The sequence below is a fragment of the Triticum dicoccoides genome, chromosome 2A (genome assembly GCF_002162155.2).
Source record: "Triticum dicoccoides isolate Atlit2015 ecotype Zavitan chromosome 2A, WEW_v2.0, whole genome shotgun sequence".
NCBI lineage: Eukaryota > Viridiplantae > Streptophyta > Magnoliopsida > Poales > Poaceae > Triticum > Triticum dicoccoides.
The window spans coordinates 134,535,701-134,548,032 of NC_041382.1; the positions used below are offsets into that span (position 1 = coordinate 134,535,701).

The 12,332-nt window shown below is 44.2% G+C and overlaps 1 protein-coding gene across 1 annotated transcript in view; it reads right to left on the reverse strand.

Moving 5' to 3' along the window:
* LOC119357737 (protein STRICTOSIDINE SYNTHASE-LIKE 4-like) overlaps positions 1 to 12,332 on the reverse strand; it is a 31,449-nt gene that overhangs the window by 2,088 nt on the left and 17,029 nt on the right. The window lies entirely within an intron of this gene.

Here is a 12,332-nt window from a genome sequence, read left to right on the forward strand (position 1 = left end):
TGACCTGGAGGAGGTTATTGGGAGGGTGCCGCGCGGGCGACGGCGGCGACGGGAGCGGCTGGATGGGGCAGTGGAGCGCGACGTGGACCGCCAGCGACACCATCACGGCCACCGCCGCCGTGCCCAAGAGACCGCCCGGCGCCATGAGGGTCGACGATGAACCCAACGTCGATCGAAAACGATGGAGCGACTGTACAGAGCTCCAAGTGACCGCGAAGGGGTGGCGAGTGACACACTGACACTGGCTGGAGCACGGTGCTTGGGTTCAAGTAAGCTTGTCGTGTGCCGATCGAGCTCCGGGTTTATACCTATCTTGGCCTTCGGGACGTACGTGAGGTGACCGGATCAGTTTCAGCTGGCGTCGCAGGCGACGAAGGTGTGACCCGAGCGGCGCCGCGTCTGGTTTGGCATCCGTCACGTCACCAGCTCGCTCTGGACCACAGAGACAGCACCGAAGCACCGATCGAGCGGTGAGCTAGGCCTAGGCGCGTACGTGAGAATCTCTGCCGGTACCGTAGCATGGGATGCGCGATTTACAGGACAGCACTGGCTACGTTGCTGCCTGGCTCTCTATTCAGAGTTGTTGCTATCTGCCATGGCGTGCGTGGCCTAGCCTTGTCGCGACTAAAACGTGAACGGCGAACTTCTATCTGAAACGAGAAAAGGGTACAGCAGATCGACTGAGGAGTTGTCTCCTTTTTTGTGATCTTTATCCGTGGTATCACTGTCGACCAATTTATGTGGTACTAGATGATGCCCCACACGTTGTTGCGGAAATGTTTGCAATATTTCAATGAGATTTTGATTATATGGAACATGAATTCTTGAAACAATAGTTTCTGAAAGTATATAAGAATTAAATGTAAATAACATAATAAAATGGAATTTTACATGCATGCATGTTGTAGTGGATTTTTAATATGCATAGTTGCATATTGAGGTGGGTCTTTTTTTATGCATGTTGAATGATGAGGTGGCATGCTTGCATGCTGAGAGAAATACCTTAGTAGGGGCTAGCTATTTAGATATAGAAGATTGCTCAGTTGCAGTTGTTCCGTGGATTTGTAGGCTTCGGTAACATCGACTGTATTTACTTCTGCTCATCTATCTTATCCGAATGTTGTGAGCATTGTTATGAGAAAACTACACCATTTTTTCACGCATTTTTAGGGCTTAAACTTCCCGCATGCGTTTAGACAAGGTTGTCCGGACCACCGAAGTCATTCAACACGGGGCTGTATCGGTCCGTGGAATGGTATGGACGTGTTTTCTCCCGAGACAAACGGGGGAGGGGGAGGGGGGTCCGGGAGTCCGGACCACTATCACGCCTGCTTCTAAGCACCCTGGCCTACCCCCCCAACCCCCCTCCTGGCACGCGCGCTTCCCGCACGTCGTCCAGTTGCCCGCATTCATGTCATTATAGAGCACGATGCTCCACATTGAATGCGGCTTAGGCGGACGCGGCGTCACATTGTCTTCGCCATTGAAACGGCGCACCGGCCGAGGTGGCGCCCACTGCACGCCTGGCTAAACACACCTCCTCGCCGCATGCAAACGCCTCCATTAAACCCGCGTGGAAGCCTACTCCAGCCGCACGTCCGTTCACGAGCGGGCCGACATTAAACGCAACGCCGGACAAGCTCCTCCCGTCCACCATCTATTTAAATGAGGCCAGATGCCGGGCAAGAATCGCATCACTCCACCGCTCCCCATCTCCTCCTTCACCATTTTCTCCACTCTTTCGATGGCATCCGACGAGGCGGAAGAGCGGTTCTCCGGCATAAAAGCCGGATGGATGACCCGCCGAGCCCGCCGGATACGAGCGACGCATCTCGCTGCTCCACCTCCCTCGCTTAGCCCGACGGAACCAGTTGCCGCCCCAAGCCGGGGCATGGTTCAGCAACTCGCCGCCCGAATCCAGCTCGCGGGGGAGTGGAGAATTGCTCCATCCCGGCACAGCGGCACGTGCATCGCCGCCTCCAGTGCCTGCGAGCGCGCCATCCGCCACACCATGCATGCAAAGAAAGAAGCCGGCTACGCGAATGTCGACGAGGTGGCGTCCAGCACGTCCGCGCCTGCCGTCATCATCATAGAGAAGTAGAACACGGGAGGCCGCCCCCGTTTGTATCCCATGGAGGCCATCGCTGGCGCGCCGGCGGCTTGTACAGCTGGTGACCTATCCAGTCATTATCTCAGACAGTCCCGGGCACACCCGTCTGGGCTCCACGGAAGCACCTTCCCCTCCGGCTGAAGCGCCCACTTTGTCAACCCGATGAGCGGCGTAGCCGGACGTAGGAAAGATACGTGGGAAGAATAAGACAAAGGGATCCATCGAGACAGGTCGTAGACTAGTGTAGTTTATCTGTATCGTGGGAGTGGAGCTCCCCGTGACTACGTGCACATAATTTTACCTTTTTAGTTAAAATATGTCCAAAATATTAACGTTTCCGCTCGGTTTGTATGAAATCCATCATGTTTATATGAAATCCAGTCGAGTTTTGCATGAATTCTATCAGGTTTGTTGAAAAAGAGTTTGAAATGCACGCGCTAGCGTTGGATGGCGGAAGTGATCCATAGCGACTCGTTTGATAGAAGGATTGCCTCGGGAGCGGGTCAGTGAAATCATTAACATATCGATGATCATCATCATTGTTGGGGAAGCCAAAGTTATTACACCACTCATCAAGATGTGATGTCGAAGTCTTGGTCCAAGAGACGGAAAGTGATCTGCTCCTCATATGTATTTGGCATCAAACCAACATTACGCAAGAGAGTACTAAGAAACTCAAGCGTCATGCATTCATATATCTCACATCCCTGATAAACAAAATGATGCAACCTGGCATTATCACAAAGAAAATTGAAATCATTAGTAATTCCTAGCTTGGTGAGTGTTGACTCACAAGCCCGCTTCGATGATTTGATCTTCCTTGTACCGAGCTTCTGGAATTACTTTCTTGCTTCACTGTTGGGGGGATGGACCCCGGGCAGGCAACGGAACCCGGATCTTCTTCGAAAACAACAGGGTCAGCACTGCCCCTCAATACCGGCATGCGCTTGGACGGGTCGCTCGACCCGGCCAAGCCCCGCAAGCCGGCCAGACTAGCCGACCCGGCAAGACATGCCGACTCGGCCTCAACAACTAGTGCAAGACAGCCGAACCCGGCACGGCCAAAGCTTCCTCAACAAGACAGCACCACCCATGGCGTGCTACGCAATCCAGCCGCAAGTCAGCACCTGTCCCGTCCAGGCCGTGCGATGGGACAAGGCTTCAATCAATGATGACCGAGGTGATAGTGCCCCGCCCATGCCTCTGGTCAGCCGATACGTAGCAACAGTGCTCCTCACCTACCCGCTGACCAAGGTCGGCGTGGCTACAGTGCCCCCGCCCCCGCCGCTGACAACAGCAAGCGACGACTTGACGGAGAGCACTGTACACGACTCGACTCGCCCACGCCCTGACGATTGACAAGACAGCGCACAGTCCCCGTAGGCATGCGGGGCCCATACCTAGGGGAAACCGGCGAACCACAAGCCCTCAGCAGGACCCAGCCCGGGTCCCCGGACGCCGACACTATGGACCCACCCACTTATAACATTACCATTCTACCCCTGGGGGTGACCTATAAAACCCCCCAGGAGCCCTCATGCAAGGAGAGAGAGAGAGGAGAGATATAGACACACCAGAGAACTCATTACATCACACTCGCCAAGTTAGTAACACCCAAGGAGAGGGAACTGCCTAAGCCTTGGCCAGTTTCCTTCCTCTTCCATACAGCTCCAGGAGCGACATTGTACTATCGATCATCCAACAACACTCGGCAGGACTAGGGGTATTATCTCTCCGGAGAGCCCCGAACCTGGGTATGTCCGGCGTCCCGCGCCCTCTCATGCCAACCTCGCCTCTGGAGCCCACCAGCGCCCTCGAGCCTCCTCCTCTCTTTAGCCATCCCTTGGCATCTGCCGTGCGCCCACCACGACAGTTGGCGCCCACCGTGGGGCAGCTCAAGGAGCTGGCCGGGAGCATGCTTCAGACGGGGCCCTTTTCCTACACCGACGAGTCCGTCTCTGATACGTCTCCGCCGTATCTACTTTTCCAAACACTTTTGCCCTTGTTTTGGACTCTAACTTCTATGATTTGAATGGAACTAACCCGGACTGACGCTGTTTTCAGTAGAACTGCCATGATGTTGTTTTATGTGCAGAAAACAAAAGTTCTCGGAATGACCTGAAACTCCACGGAATATCTTACAATAAATAATAAAAAATCCTCGCCAAAGATGAAGACTAGGGGGCCCACACCCTTTCCACGAGGGTGGGGGTGCGCCCCCCTACCTCGTGGGCCCCCTGGAGACCTCCCGACTCCAACTCAAACTCTATATATCTGCTTTCGGGGAGAAAAATATAGGAGAGAAGATTCCATCGCATTTTACGATACGGAGCCGCCGCCAAGCCCTAAAACCTCTCGGGAGGGCTGATCTGGAGTCCGTTCAGGGCTCCGGAGAGGGGGATTTGTGGCAGTCGTCATCATCAACCATCCTCCATCACCAATTTCATGATGCTCACCGTCGTGCGTGAGTAATTCCATCGTAGGCTTGCTGGACGGTGATGGGTTGGATGAGATTTATCATGTAATCGAGTTAGTTTTGTTAGGGTTTGATCCCTAGTATCCACTATGTTCTGAGATTGATGTTGCTATGAATTTGCTATGCTTAATGCTTGTCACTAGGGCCCGAGTGCCATGATTTCAGATCTGAATACATGATATGAGTGTTCTTGATCCTATCTTGCAAGTCTATAGTCACCTATTATGTGTTATGATCCGTTAACCCCGAAGTGACAATAATCGGGATACTTACCGGTGATGACCGTAGTTTGAGGAGTTCATGTATTCACCATGTGCTAATGCTTTGTTCCAGTTCTCTATTAAAAAGAGGCCTTAATATCCCTTAGTTTCCATTAGGACCCCGCTGCCACGGGAGGGTAGGACAAAAGATGTCATGCAAGTTCTTTTCCATAAGCACGTATGACTATATTCGGAATACATGCCTGCATTACATTGATGAATTGGAGCTAGTTATGTGTCACCCTATGTTATGACTGTTACATGATGAACCGCATCTGGCAAAATTATCCATTACTGATCTGATGCCTACGAGCTTTCCATATACTGGTTTACGCTTATTTACTTTCCCGTTGCTATTGTTACAATCACTACAAAATATCAAAAACATTACTTTGCTTTCGTTACTCTTTTGTTACTGTTACCATCACTATCATATTACTTTGCTACTAAACACTTTGCTGCAGATACTAAGTTTCCAGGTGTGGTTGAATTGACAACTCAGCTACTAATACTTGAGAATATTCTTTGGCTCCCCTTGTGTCGAATCAATAAATTTGGGTTGAATACTCTACCCTCGAAAGCTGTTGCGATCCCCTATACTTGTGGGTTATCAAGACTAATTTCTGGCGCCGTTGCTGGGCAGCATAGCTCTATTCTTTGAGTCACTTGGGATTTATATCTGCTGGACACTATGAAGAATTTGAAAGACGCTAAGACAACAATTTATCCCTCAACTACGAGGGGAGGTAAGGAACTGCCATCTAGCTCTGTACTTGATTCACCTTCTATTTTGAGTAAGCTTGCGACACCTAAACCCGCTTCTATTATTCGTTCTGATATGTCGCATGTTATTGATGATGCTACTTCTGCTATACATGATACTTATGATGAAACTAATTCTATGCTTGATACTATTGTGCACTTGGTGATTTTCTCGAGGAACGACTTGCTAGGGCTAGAGAGATTGAAAATATTGAATCTGATTATGATGATGAAAGTGATGATGAAGAATCACTTGTTATTCCTGAGGGTTATTTATTTGATCAAGAAGCTTATTTAGCTATTTTAGCTTGCAAAGATAGATATGAACTCAAAACGTTATTAGCTAAATGGAATAAGCAATCTCTAAATGCTAGGATGAAACCTAACCCTGCGTTTGCTACTTCACCTATCTGTGTTGCTGATAAGGATTATGAATTCTCTACTGACCCTGATATAATTACTTTGGTTGAATCTGATCCTTTTCATGGCTATGAATCTGAAACTGTTGTGGCACATCTTACTAAATTAAATGATATAGCCACCCTGTTCACTAATGATGAGAAATCTCTCTACTTTTATATCCTTAAAATATTCCCGTTCTCATTAAAGGGTGATGCTAAAATATGGTTTAATTCTCTTGATCCTGGTTGTGTGCGTAGTCCCCAGGATATGATCTATTACTTCTCTGCTAAATATTTCCCTGCTCATAAGAAACAAGCTGCTTTAAAGGAAATATACAACTTTGTGCAAATTAAAGAAGAGAGTCTCCCACAAGCTTGGGGGAGGCTTCTCAAGTTACTTAATGCTTTGCCTAATCATCCTCTTAAGAAAAATGAAATACTTGATATCTTTTATAATGGACTAACCGATGCTTCCACAGATTACCTGCATAGTTGTGTTGGTTCTCTTTTCAGGGAAAGAACACCGGATGAAGCTGAAATCTTATTGAACAATATGTTGACAAATGAAAATAATTGGGCACCTCCTGAGCCAGTTCCTGCTCCAATTAATGATCCTATTCCTAAACCAACTCCGAAGAAGAGGGGTATTCTATTTCTCAGTCCTAAAGATATGCAAGAGGCAAAGAAATCTATGAAATAAAAAGGTATTAAAGCTGAAGATGTTAAGAATTTACCTCCTACTGAAGAAATACATGGTCTTAATTTACCACCTATTGAAGAAACATATGATCTTAATCCTTTATTTATTGAAGAACCTCCAGACCTCGATAACCCGACACGGGTAGTAAAGGTAAATTCTCTCTATAGATATGATAAAGATGTAATCCCATTTACTAAAATTGCTAGCCCATGCTTAGATCAGTTTGATAAATTTATGGCTAAGGAAGAAGACTTTAATGCTTATTTTGGTAGACAATTAAAATACAATTCAAATATGCTTGGACACTTGGGCGATTATATGGCTAATGTTAAAGGTGAACTTAAACTTATTAGTAAACATGCTTCCATGGTTACCACTCAAGTAGAACACGTACTTAAAGCTCAAAAGGAATTGCTCAATGAGATGAATAGTAAGGAAAATAATTATGCTGTTAAAGTGGCTACTAGAACTGGTAGAATGACTCAGGAACCTTTGTATCCTGAAGGCCACCCTAAGAGAATTGAGTAAGATTCTCAGAGAAATAAAATTGATGCAGCTAGTTCTTCTAAAAAGTAGAAAAAGAAAAATGATAGAACTGTGCAAACTTCTAGTGAACCTATTGCTGAACCACCTGATAATCCAAATGATATCTCTATGTATGATGCTGAAACACAATCTCGCAATGAACATGAACATAATGAAAATGTTAATGATAATGTTCATGATGATGCTCAACCTAGTAATGATAATGATAAAGAAATTGAACCTACTGTTGATCTTGATAACCCACAATCAAAGAATCAACGTTATGATAAGAAAGACTTTGTTGCTAGGTAACATGGTAAAGAAAGAGAGCCTTGGGTTCAGAAACCCATGCCTTTTCCTCCCAAACCATCCAAGAAAAAGGATGATGAGGATTTTGAGCGCTTTGCTGAAATGATTAGACCTATCTTTTTGTGTATGCGATTGACTGATATGCTCAAAATGAATCCTTATGCTAAGTACATGAAAGATATTGTTACAAATAAAAGAAAGATACCAGAAGCTGAAATTTCCACCATGCTTGCTAATTATAATTTTAAGGGTGGAATACCAAAGAAACTTGGAGATCCAGGAGTACCTACTATACCATGCTCCATTAAAAGAAACTATGTTAAAACTGCTTTATGTGATCTTGGAGCCGGTGTTAGTGTGATGCCTCTCTCTTTATATCGTAGACTTGACTTGAATAAGTTGACACCTACTGAAATATCTTTGCAAATGGCTGATAAATCAACTGATATACCTGTCGGTATTTGTGAGGATGTGCCTGTTGTGGTTGCAAACGTTACTATTTTAACGGACTTTGTTATTCTTGATATTCCCGAGGATGATAGTATGTCTATTATTCTTGGAAGACCTTTTCTTAATACTGCAGGGGCTGTTATTGATTGCAACAAAGGCAATGTCACTTTTCATGTTAATGGTAATGAGCATACGATACACTTTCCGAGGAAACAACCTCAAGTTCATAGTATCAATTCTATCGGAAAAATTCCATCAATTATATTTGGAGGTTTTGAATTTCCTCTTCCTACTGTCAAGAAGAAATATGATATACTTATTATTGGGGATTGTGCATATCCCCATTGAGGTAACCTAGTGTTATTCGAAATTTCTCCGGTTTCATGTTAATCGGAATGAGTTTGTTAATAAGACTTGATCAACCTTGTTAGTGGATTCCTTTTGATGAGCATGAGATGGATCAAACTAGAGGCACAACCTTCTATACCCTCTCTATACTTTATGTTATTTAGTTGAAATAAAGTAAAAATAAATAATTTTCTGTCTGTTATCTGATTATCCGTGCAATATAAAAATACCTCGAAAATAAAAGTTCTCCAAATGGCCTGAAAATTAAATATGATTTTTTCTAGAATATTTGAGGATTTATGGAACAAAAAACACACCAGGGGGCCAACCACCTTGCCACGAGGGTGGAGGGCGCGCCCCCTGCCTCGTAGGCCCACGGTGGCCCTCCTCCACTTATTACTGCACCATCCTCTTCTTCTTCCTCCCACAAACACGAAAAACCAACTCAAGCACAAGTTCCAGCCCTCTATGCTGGCATTTTCGATCTCCTTGCTCAAAGCACCTCTCAGAAAACTGCTTGGGGAGATTGTTCCTTGGTATGTGACTCCTCCATTGGTCCAATTAGTTTTTGTTCTAGTGCTTTATTCATTGCAAATGTTTTCTGCTTAGGTGACCCTGTTCTTGAGCTTGCATGTCAAATTTATATGGTCAAAAGTAGTTTTGATGCATGATATAGGCCCTAGGCACTTGTAGGAGTGGTTGCTATCAATATTATTGAGTTTGGTTTACTTTTATTTTGAAGTTACTAAAAATTTCAGAATTTTTCAGAAAATGATGAAGAGATTATTGAGGGGCTCGTCGAGCCAAAGCTCGAAGGAAAAGGCACCGAGGCCTAAGTATAATTTGCCGTGCACCGCGGAGGTTCGGGCGTGTGAATGGCCTTCCGAGGATTTCTTGAGAGCAGCCGGGATTTATGAAGATTTTCATGAGTTGGCTCAGACTGCAGGCCTTACCGCTTTCCTCCACGACCAATCCGATCAGTATCTCTTGCTCACAAATACCTTTCTGCAAAACTTTCATTTTCATTCTAAGAACTCACCACCTACGATGGAATTTCATTTATATGATGAGCATAAGGAGATGTCACTTTATGATTTCTGTCGGATTTGTTTAGTCCCTTTTGGGGGCAAGACAGAAGAACCACATCGTGATGATGTGGAGGGATTTATTGACACTATCACTATAGGGGAAACAAGGAAGGTTTCCGATGCACGAATCACTAGCATACATTTTCCTGTTTTACGCTACTTTGCATTATTTGCTAGTTGTTGCTTAATTGGTCGCGGAAACTGTGGGAACCTGAGTATCCCTGATATTATTATTTTGCACCACGGCTTATACGGTGATAACTCTTTGGAGGCATTTTGCTAGACGGTTAAGTATGAACCGTACTAAGGGTCCCATCTTTGGAGGCATTTATGCTTCACGCCTCGCTACACATTTTAACATACCTATTAGGCATTATGAGAAGGAAGAAAAGCTGATGTCTCGTGTTTATTTAGATTATAAAAGTATGGTAGCACATGATTTTATTGTTAAGAATAGGGAAGGAGAGCTTAAATATCAATTGTTCTTTAATAAACATCATCCTGAGACTATTACCTTGCTTGCTCCTTCTTTGTTTGATTTCACTGTAGGCACGTACCTTGTTCCGTTGACAACTATCCACGCCTACCGGAACCCTGCACCAACCCCGGAATCGGAACCACAAGAGGAGCCTCCACGACAGTCTGTTTATTCTTGGGATCCGGAAATGGCTGTCAGCCAATGGCAGTCAGAGTCTTCTTCATCACAGTACGACCCCAACAACTATTATTATGGATATCAGCCAGGCCAGCCGTGGCCATAGACCAACTTAGGCCAAAAACCTAAGGTTGGGGGAGTACGTATTTCTCACGGACATTACATTTATGTTCACACAGACTCATTGCTAGATGTCGGTGTTCATACTTTTTCATTGTATCATCCATGCTAGTTTATTTCCTTTTATGCTTTCTTCTTGTGTGTTTGATAAACCTTAAGAAAAACCAAAAAAATAGTAGTAGTTTACTTTTCTTATTGTAGTAATAATTAAAAAGAAAACCCAAAAATATTTCCCGTTCTTCTTTTGCTTGTTGGGAGCTTTCCTGTGTAAATAGTTTTATTTCTTTTCTTTGGGGGTCAGTAGGAGAAGACCATAATTAAATTGTTGAAGTGGCTCTTATATGCATTATTGTTTATCCGATAGAAGAGCCCATATTGCTTTGTATTCTCCTATTTATTGAATGCTCACAGATTCCAGCTTAGTCCAATGCACGTGCACTCTTATTATTATTCACATCGTTCGGTCGTGCAAGTGAAAGGCAATTATGATGATATATGATGGAATGACTGAGATGAGAAAAGCTGGTATGAACTCAACCTCTTTTGTTTTTGTAAATATGATGAGTTCATCGTTCTTGATTCAGCTTGTTATGAATAAACATGTTTGCAATGACAATTAGAGATCATAGTTGCTTGTGCCATGCTTGATTAGCTATGAGTTATAATGGTTTACCTTGCGTGCCAACATGCTATTGAGATGGTTATGATGTGGTATGATGGGGTGGTATCCTGCTTTGAATGATTGAAGTGACTTGACATGGCACATGTTCACGCATGTAGTTGAAACAAATCAACATATCCTTCACGATATTTATGTTCATGGCGGATTATATCCTACTCATGCTTGCATCCAATGTTTATTAATTTAATGCATGTACATGGCTGTTGTCGCTCTCTAGTCGGTCACTTCCCAGTCTTTTGCTAGCCTTCACCTGTAGTAAGCAGGAATGCTGCTTGTGCATCCAATCCCTTGAACCCCAAAGTTATTCCAGATGAGTCCACTATACCTTCCTATACGCGGTATCTACCTGCCGATCCAAGTAAATTTGTATGTGCCAAACTCTAAACCTCAAATAAATATCCTGTTTTGTATGCTCGAATAGCTCATGTATCAACTAGGGTTGCATGTATCTTCCATGCTAGGCGGGTTATTCTCAAGAGGAGTGGACTCCGCTCCTCACTCACGAGAAAATGGCTGGTCACCGGGATGCCCAATCCTTATGCAAACTAAATCAAAATAATTGCAAAACAAAACTCCCCATGGGACTGATGATAGTTGGAGGCACTCGTTGTTTCAAGCAAGCCATGGATTGATGTTTGTTGGTGGAGGGGGAGTATAAACTTTACCATTCTGTTTGGGAACCGCCTATAATATGTGTAGCATGGAAGATATCGACATCTCTTGGTTGTTATGTTGACAATGAAAGTATACCTCTCAAAATATTAATTATCTCTATTTCAAAATTGAGCTCTCGCACCTCTACAAATCCCTGCTTCCCTTTGTGAAGGGCCTATCTATTTACTTTTATGTTGAGTCATCACCCTCTTATTAAAAGCACTAGCTGGAGAGCGCAGCTGTCATTTGCATTCATCACTGTTAATTTATATTGGGTGTGACTATGATTGGATCTCTTTTACCATGAATTACAATGTCTAGTCAGTCCTTGATCTTTAAAGGTGCTCTGCATTTATGTTTTGCGGTCTCAAAAAGGGCTAGCGAGATACCATCTTGTTATATCATATTATGATTGTTTTGAGAAAGTGTTGTCATCCGAGATTTATTATTATGGCTTGCTAGTTGATTATGCTATTGATATGAGTAATCACGAGACCTGAGAATTATTGAAAATGTGGTTAGTTATAATCTTTGCTGAAAACTTGAATGCTAGCTTGACATATTTACAACAACACGAGCAAACAGAGTTTGTAAAAGTTTTTCTTTATTTCCTTCAGTTTGTCAACTGAATTACTTGAGGACAAGCAAGGGTTTAAGCTTGGGGGAGTTGATACGTCTCCGTCGTATCTACTTTCCAAACACTTTTGCCCTTGGTTTGGACTCTAACTTGTATGATTTGAATGGAACTAACTCGGACTGACGCTATTTTCAGCAGAACTGCCATGATGTTGT